Here is a 6968-nt window from a genome sequence, read left to right on the forward strand (position 1 = left end):
GCTCGTTGCCTGGGAGGCCTACATGGGCAGGCACTCACTGGAGGGTCGTTGGGGCTGTTTGGGTAAGGGTTGTGAGGGAGGCCTTCAGGGACTGGATCAGTGGACCAGGATCAGGGGAGTCAAGGGCCTGGAGTGTGGACATGTCGTTATGATATTCCCTAGAAAACAGCTGAATTTAAGAAGAGAGAGAGAGGGGGGGTATGGGGGGGGGAATGTAAGTCCAAACAAAGTAAAGACAAACACGCACACCCCACCCCGAACAACAAAACAATAAAAGGAACTAAACAAAACAAATCAAACACACAACTAAACAGTGATGTCATTGAGAGAGAGAGAGAGAGAGCACATGCTCAATCTCCTCCTGTGGCTGTGTGAAACGACTAAAAACGGTCAGGAGAGAAACGTTGTATCACGCAATAAGACTGTACAGTCCTTGGCTGCCTCCCAGGAGTAAATCAACCCACCCCCATCCCCCGGCCCCCCTCATACCTCCCCCCCCCCGCCGCCCCCTCCCCCTCCCACCTGGTTAGTGAGATGCAGCCGGCTGCCACAGGACATCATTGAGCTCAACTCGGGGTGTCCGTTGGAGCCGGGTAGACACCCCAACCCCGCTCCCACCCCTAGCCCACCCTGCTGCTAGGAAGACACAGTGCTGAACCAGGACGTCTTGGAGAACAACTTGACATCAGCTGTGTCAGTTGGAAGTAGAATATAAAATTTACTTCAATATAGTTAGTTAAATGAACTTACACACGCACACACACACACACACACACACACACACACACACACACACACACACACATATATATATATATATATATATATATAGAGAGAGAGAGAGAGAGAGAGAGAGAGAGAGAGAGAGAGGAGGACAATTTGAGATTAAAACAAAAACAGACAGATTCATAGACTAATCAAAGCCATGCGCTCCCATCACCCGTTGCGAACGATGACCTGCCAAAGGTTCCTGCAACGTATCTTTCCAGATTCCAGACAAAGACTTTTTCACCCAAACAACACCCAACACCAGCACCACTAATAATACGTTTCCCCGTCTCGCTACTCCTCCCTCCCTCCCCCCCCTTCCTTCCCCTCAGTGATTCCCCCTCCCCTCTCCTCCCATTTCCACCCCGTCGCTCCTCAACACCCATCTCTCCTCTTCCCCCCCCCCCCAACCCCCTCTCTCCCTCTCTCTCCTCCCATCATCTCCTTTTCCTCCCCTCCCCCTCCTACCTAACCTCCAATCCCCGGGAGCGTCTCTCTCTCTATAGACCTTGTTGCCTATTGTCGGTTCAGTTCAGTCCACGTGGTGTGTAGAGCTCCAGTGAGACAGGGTAGGGTGAGTCAGGGTAAGACAGAGAAGGAAGGGGTTAGGGGGTGATGGGACTGAGGGGGCAGGGAGGGGAGAGGAGGAGGAGGGAATGGGCGAGTTACGGGGGAGGAGGAGGGAGGGTTGAGAGGGCTGTGAGGGTGGGGGGTCGTTGAGATGCTAGGCAGGCAGGTAAGGGGAGGGGGCTTGTGGGGGGGTGGGGGTGGGGGGTGGGGGTCCCACTGTATCCCCCAGCCACGAGGTTTGAACTTGTTCTCGTGGGGCTGGTATGGGATGCTGGGCGAGCTGCATGCAGATGCGCAATGAATTGCCGCAGCAACGGCATGCGTTTTACCTGTGAGTGGTGTGTGTGTGTGTGTGTGTGTGTGTGTGTGTGTGTGTGTGTGTGTGTGTGCGTGTGTGTATGTGTAGCAGCAGCAGCATGGATTTACCTGTGCGTGTGAGTGAGAGCGTGTGTGTGTGTGTGACTGTGGATGTGTGTGCCGGTGAGTGTGTGTTCGAATGTATGTGCGTGCATGCGTGTGTGTGTCTGAGAGAGAGACAGAGAGAGGAAGAGAGAGAGAGAGAGCCTGGGGGAGAGAGAGAAACTCTGTGTGTGTGTTTGTGTGTGTGTGTGTGTGTGTGTGTGTGTGTGTGTGTGTGTGTGTGTGTGTGACTAAAAGAGCTAATGCGCGTATGAGTGAATGTGTGTGTGTGTGTGGGGGGGGGGGAGAGGGGGAAGGGAGGGGAGGGGGAGAGAGAGCGTGTATGTGTGTGTGTGTGTGTGTGTGTGTGTGTGTGTGTGACTAAAAGAGCTAATGCGCGTATGAGTGAATGTGTGTGTGGGGGGGAGGGATGGGAGGAGGGGGAGGAGGAGAGAGAGCGTGTGTGTGTGTGTGTGTGTGTGTGTGTGTGTGTGTGTGTGTGTGCACACGGATGTACGTTTGAGTATGAGTGTGTGTAGTATGTGCGTGGGTGCAGTCGCGCGCGCTCAGTTGTGTGTCTGAAATGTCTGTGTCGGTTACCTCCACTAAACACATGTGCATGGCCACGCCAACTTCTCCGAGGAGTTACCTGAGCAAGGTAGATGGATGGATGGATGGATGGGTAGATCTCACCAGAAGTTGGCACTGCATGTGTGGAGGTCGAGGGGTGCTTCACATACCAGTCAGTGAGAGAGAGAGAGAGAGTGTGTGTGTGTGATAGTTAATGCTTCGCTTCTCTCTTCTTTGTCTGTGTCTGTTTGTATGTCTGTCTGTCTGTCTGTCTCTCTCTGTTACTCCCATCTCGCTTCAAGTTCGCACATGTGTGTGTGTGTGTGTGTGTGTGTGTGTGTGTGTGTGTGTGTGTGTGTGTGTGTGTGAATGAATGCCGGAATGCTACAATTCTGTATGTGTGTCTGTCTCTGTGTCTGCCTCTGTCTGTCTGTCTGTCTCTCTCTTTCTCTCCCTCTTTCATTGTGTATCTCCCATGTCGCACGTGTGTAGAGGCGGCGCATGTGGGAAGGTGAGTGCGCGCGTGCGTGCGTGCGTGTGTGTGTGTGTGTGTGTGTGTGTAGAGACGTGTGCGTGCGTGCGTGCGCACGACTGTGTTTGCGTGCTTGTGTGCATATTCAGTTATCCGTGTCAGTGAATGTGTGTGTATGCGCGCGAGCGAGCGAGCGCATGTGTTTTGCGTGTTGTTAGATTCAGCGGGCTGTTGCTAGTTGCCCGCCCGGCGCCGGCGAAGTTGTGCCGGCTGTCCAACACGTCTTGTTGTGCTCTCTTCCAGGAATCTGCGTGCTGTGTTTGTGTTGTGTTGTGTTGTGTTGTAGTAGTGTCAGTGATGTTGTTACTGTTCACACAGATCGTGTATTGAATCAGTAGCAGCTAGCTGCACCCTGTCCCCCCCGCCCCCTCCCCCGCACACACTGACTCCCCTCCTCTCGCTAGACTGATGTGAATGTTCCCGGCCGGACGGCCCCACGTGGGAAGGTGAGGATTTCCAGTTTGTTGTTCTTTTTTTTACACGGGACCAGTGGGAGACTGAGACTTAGACTGAGACTGAGACTGACGCAGGGCCACTGTGTTTCCGAAAGCTGGTGATGTCCAGTTAGTTCCAGCTTTGTAGGTGGGCTGTCAAAGCGTGCAGTGCAGACTGATCCGTGAAATACACAACGGCTCTACATCACATCTACGTTATAAAAGAAAGCAGACGCACTAACATACGCACACACACACACACAAAAAAAAAAAAAAAAAAAAAAAAAAACGGGCGCTGCGCTGGACAGGCCATGAGTGAAGTCTATTGAGAAATGGGAAGTGCGTATATATTTTTCTGATTCTTCTTAATGCCTGCAGGCGCCGGGGGATAGCAGAAGTCACGAGATCTTGTTCAAAGTCAAACGATCAGCTGTCCGCTTTAAACCATCCGCTTACCAAGCAAGTATTGCCAGAGGGCTTTTTTTTTTTTTTCCATATGTATATATATACCTTTGGACTCAGTCGACGAACGATCATATACATAGTGTGTGTGTCGTTGAGTACAGACGCGTGGCTGGTTGTTTGGTTGGTAGGTTGTTGTTGTTGTTTTTGTGTGTTTTTTCGACTGAACTGTGAAGAGAGAGAGAGAGAGAGAGAGAGAGAGAGAGAGCAGCGTGCTGTCAGGCAGTGTGTGTGTGTTTCATCCAGTGTCTAATTATTGATTGCCGCGAGTTGTGAAGATTGTGTCCGGCCAGCCCGGAATCACGTTTTGCTGACAACGAATACACACACACACACACACACACACACACACACACACACACACGACGCGTACACGCGCGCGCGCACACACACGTCACACACACACACACACACACACACACACAGCGCATCCTGTTCCACCACGCAGGCAGCTGGGCGTGGAGGGAGGGCGTGCATACGTGGGATGCATATGTTTGTGTAAGTGTGTGAATATATATGTCTGTGTGTGTGCGTGCGTGTGTGTGTGTGTGTGTAGACACGGAGAGACCCAGAAAATTGCCAACGTGTGCTTTGCTTTACTGACGCCTGTTTGAAATGTCAAACGCCGCGGCAGCCGTTGGTGTACAGCAGACAGCCTTCCACTATACTTACTTACCTGACTTGCCGTTGACTGTGAGTAAGGCAACCGAAGCAAGAGGGAAAACACACACACACACACACACACACACACACACACACACACACACACAAAGAACAAGACTGAAAACTAAAGTGGACCTGTACAACAAACAGCACGGAGTTTCACACCGTCAACCTCAAAGGCTGTTGTCATTAAATTTGCTGTAGTCGACTTCTTCTTCCTCTTCTTCTTCTTCCTCTTGATTGTTTTCTTTTTTCGTTTTTTTTTTTTTTTTGTTTTTTTTCGTCACACGGACGTAATTGTTTTGTTGGAAGTGTGTTTCCCGTCCTTAAAGTCCGACGCGGCTACTCTGTGTGTGTGTGTGTGTGTGTGTGTGTGTGACAGATCTTCAGTTTTCAGCTGTTGTTGTTCTTGACCTTTAGTTTATCTACGTCGTAGGCCTCAGTGTACCTACCAGCGGGATTTCTCTGACGACTTGATGTGCGCTTTGACTGATCAACTATCAACACAGTCACCGTCACTGTCAGTGCTGATTCAGTGTAAAGCTGACACCGTGCTCGGATGTTCGCGTTAATTCTATTCTTTCATCACGTTGATTGTGTTTGTTTTCTTTATTGGATTGTGGTGGGTTCTTTTTTTTTTTTTTGTAAAGGAGGTTAGGCTCACAGATGGGCTACAGATGTGCTTATATATATATATATATATATATATATATATGTGTGTGTGTGTGTGTGTGTGTGTGTGTGTGTGTGTGTGTGTTCAGTATTACTTTTTATATACTGTTGTTCAGTCTTTGTGATTTGTTTTTTTGTTGTTGTTTTTTCCTTTCCACCGTTCTCACGAGTTCGTTTTAATCTGCAAGTCTGATTGGTTTCGTCTTTTTTGCAGTTTTCACGAGTCACTCTGTGTGTGTGTGTGTGTGTGTGTGTGTGTGTGTGTGTATGGGTGCGTGTGTGAGAGAGAGAGAGAGAGAGAGAGAGAGAGAGATACAGTGAGACAGAGAGACAGAAAGACTGAGATAATATGCGTACTTTAGCGTACATTTTTGCGCCGGTGCTCTAATGTACATACTGTTCCATTCTCTGTCTGTCAGGTCCAAGTATTGACCAGTCATCTGGCAGCAGATAGTCCTTCTTGTGACCGGCAGGTGCACTTATCTTTTGCTTCAGACCGCTGAGCACTGAGCACTGAGGACTGAGGAAGCCAGAGTTCTGATTCTGCACAGTTCACTGCTGCCAGTCCCCCATCACGTGCCGCGGGGTTGTTGTTGAATACTGGCGACAGTGGCCTCACGTGTGGACTGGCGTTCCTGTCCACAGATGTCCCTGCAGTGAAACAAACCTTCAGCATTAACTGAGACTCCCGCCACCCCCCCACCCCCCACCAGTGGTGTGTTTAATTGTGACCTTGTTCACCGGTGTTGTTCGAACTGACCTTTTCTGGACATTGAATTGGCTTTGGTGGCGGCTTGCCTGTCACATCTGGTGTGTGTGACCTGTGCTGAAGACACCCGTCGCTAGTGACCTGTTTGACAGCTGTTGGTTTGAACGTTTTCATTCAAGACTGAAGACAATAATACAGCGTTTAGGGTACACAGTTTTGAACTGAAAAGAAAGACAACTGAACAACGGCAAGCTTGAGCTACTGACTTGATGTGAGTTGTCAGAAAACTAAATCTCAAATTAACTGGACACGAGCATAACTGGCAACGGCTTCTCAAGTCTGCTGTGTCCACTGTTTAAGCCACCAGTGACTGGTGAATACTATCACGTTGGACCTTTTTTTTTCTAATAATCCACTCAACTTATCGTTTATTGCTGAAACTGTCTGTACCGAACCCAACAATAACCTCTTCAGTTTCAGCTCGCCTTGGAATAAGTCTTCTTCCAGTGAACCAGTTATTTACGGAAAAGAGTCTTCTTTTTTTTTGTTCATTCTCTCTTTCTTCTCAAGTCACTGAACAGGAAGCCGTACCATCACAGGTTGACACAACAGCAGCAGCTGCATCACCATCACCATCACCATCACCATCATCAACCTCAACAACAGGAACAACTGTTGCACAGATAGCAACGTGAAACCAGCAGCAGTAGCAGCACCCGCACTAACAGTCGCAGAAGTGCTGATGCTGAGCTAGAAGCAAAAGAAGGAAATCAAACTCCAGCGGTGCAGAAACAGAGACGCGCAGGGCATCGCACAACAAGTTCACTGTGTGCAACTTGGTGGGAGGGGGTGGGGGTAGGGGTGGGAGGATGCCATTAGATTGATTTTGACGAGCGATTCGCAGGCGTTTGAGTTTCGTCATTGAGAGGACGTCGCGCGCGCGGTTTTTATCGAACCAGTGTTGTGTGAAGTGTGTCATATCCAGCGCAAAAAAGAAAAAAAAGGGAAGGACAGAAAGAAAGAAAGAAAAAAGAGTTGATGAACACACCAGAAAGTTGCCGTTAAAATCGTCCGAATCTAGGCGAACCACACAAATACACAAGTGTACAGAGGGAATGTTGGACAACAGTGCTGCAGAACGTTGATTTGTCAAACGGTTTATTTTCACTGCTGCCCAAGACCGTGAAGT

The 6968-nt window shown here is 49.4% G+C and overlaps 1 protein-coding gene across 2 annotated transcripts in view; it reads left to right on the plus strand.

Annotated features, from left to right (window-relative positions):
• Positions 1-4880: 4880 nt before the first annotated feature.
• LOC143301061 (5'-AMP-activated protein kinase subunit gamma-like) overlaps positions 4881-6968 on the plus strand; it is a 575294-nt gene continuing 573206 nt past the window's right edge. For both annotated transcript variants that reach the window (XM_076615127.1, XM_076615139.1), the window contains exons 1-2: positions 4881-5020; positions 5490-6968. The exon at positions 5490-6968 is cut by the window's right edge and continues 568 nt beyond it. The gene's annotated coding sequence lies outside the window, so the exon portion shown is untranslated. The remainder of the gene's footprint in view (positions 5021-5489) is intronic.

Source organism: Babylonia areolata, chromosome 2 (genome assembly GCF_041734735.1).
Source record: "Babylonia areolata isolate BAREFJ2019XMU chromosome 2, ASM4173473v1, whole genome shotgun sequence".
NCBI classification, from domain to species: Eukaryota; Metazoa; Mollusca; class Gastropoda; order Neogastropoda; family Buccinidae; genus Babylonia; species Babylonia areolata.